Source organism: Protopterus annectens, chromosome 1.part2, assembly GCF_019279795.1.
Source record: "Protopterus annectens isolate FY-2018-M chromosome 1.part2, PAN1.0, whole genome shotgun sequence".
NCBI classification, from domain to species: domain Eukaryota; kingdom Metazoa; phylum Chordata; order Ceratodontiformes; family Protopteridae; genus Protopterus; species Protopterus annectens.
In genome coordinates this window covers 1,097,337,707-1,097,339,430 of record NC_056727.1, presented here as the reverse complement: position 1 = coordinate 1,097,339,430, position 1,724 = coordinate 1,097,337,707, and the positions used below count along the sequence as shown (strand labels likewise).

At 39.6% G+C, this 1,724-nt stretch overlaps 1 pseudogene; it reads left to right on the top strand.

The window, feature by feature from the left end:
• The first annotated feature begins 231 nt into the window (after positions 1 to 231).
• LOC122792487 lies at positions 232 to 1,422 on the top strand (annotated as a pseudogene).
• The last annotated feature ends 302 nt before the right edge of the window (positions 1,423 to 1,724 follow it).

The window sequence follows — 1,724 nt, the reverse complement described above, 5'->3', positions numbered from 1 at the left end:
CTTCCTATCCTCTCAGTCTGCAGTTTGTCACCCCCACTTAATATTTCCTTCAAATTAGAATATCTACTGTAAGAAAAGGTTATATGTTCCGGGAATAAGGAAGGGAGCAGTTGTAAGCAAATAGTTTGCTCAGAGTTGTGTTTGAGGGTTTATTTGTGGAATTGGGTTTACCTACTATGCGTTAAAACACATTTGGGAGCTGTTCTTTTAGTGGAAAAAGAAATTATTATAATGGTGTTGAGAGTAAATAGAAATGTTCATATTGATGCAGAGAATGTTGCACTTCCAGGAAAGAATGCAGTCACAAAGCTTGGATCTAGAACCAGGACTGCTCTGGGTGATATTGGAAATAAAATGGCCGTGCCTAAAGTGACCTTGAAAAAGGGAATAGAACCTACAGCTGAAGTAAAACACATTCAAAGGAAAACTAGCAAGTCTGATGCAGTACCTGAAAAAATAGAAGTGAAGCAAAAAAAGGAAGTTAAGTTGCAAGTACCTGCAGCTCCAAGCCCTATGAAAATATCTTGTATGGTTGAGGAGGAACTGTGCCAAGCTTTTTCAGATGTGCTGCTTCAAGTTAAAGATGTTGATGCAGATGATGATGCTGGAAATACAATGCTATGCAGTGAATATGTGAAGGAAATTTATGATTACTTGTGACAGCTTGAGGCAAAACAGCCAATTGAGCCACGTTATTTGGATGGGCAGGAAATCACTGGAGGCATACGTGCAATCTTGGTAGACTGGCTGGTGTTGGTTCAAAGTTCAGATTGCTTCAGGAGACCATGTATATGACTGTTGCTATCATGGATCGATACCTTCAGATTCATCTCGCACCAAAACAAACACTTCAGCTGTTTGGTGTAACAGCCATGTTTATTGCATCAAAATATGAAGAGATGTACCCACCAGAAATAGAGGACTTTACCACAGTGACTGATAATACATATACAAAGGCACAGGTGAGGGAAATGGAAAGGAGGATTCTTCAGGAACTTGACTTTAATCTTAGCAGACCACTTCCACTACACTTCTTGAGGAGGGCTTCCAAGATTGGAGAGGTAAACAGCGAACAGCATACCTTGTCAAAATATTTCATGGAACTGGCCATGGTGGATTACGATATGGTACACTTTCCACCTTCTGCAGTAGCAGCAGCTGTTTTTCGCTTGGTGCAGAAGGTCTTCGATGCTGGTGAGTGGACATCTACTCTGCAGCACTACACGTTACATGGTGTGTGATCTGGTGCCAATTATGCAGCACATGGCCAAGAATGTTGTAAAACTAAATGAAGGTCTCAGCAAGCAAACTACTGTCAAGCACAAGTATGCAAGCAGCAAACAATCTAAGATCAATACCATTCCACAGCTGAAGTCTGCAGCTATTAAAGAACTGGCAAAGCCTTTCATGTCCCAAAAGTGACTTTATTAATTTTACTCTTGTAAATGACTATTTAAATTGGCATCATGTGCTATTTGTGAGAGAAATTTAACGTGTATTTTTAATAAAAAATTAAATTTTTTTCACTGGTCACTTCTGTGTGGTATTCGTTCAACTGTGAGCTGTTTATGTTGTGGTCTATAGATGTTTTTATTCCTTATATCCTTTAGACTTTCCAGGATTCTTACCCTCACCTTTCTTTTAGTCTGGCCTATGTACCATTTTTCCCTCTCACATCTACAGCCTATTATATAGACAATGCCCTGCGAATTACATGTGTATCC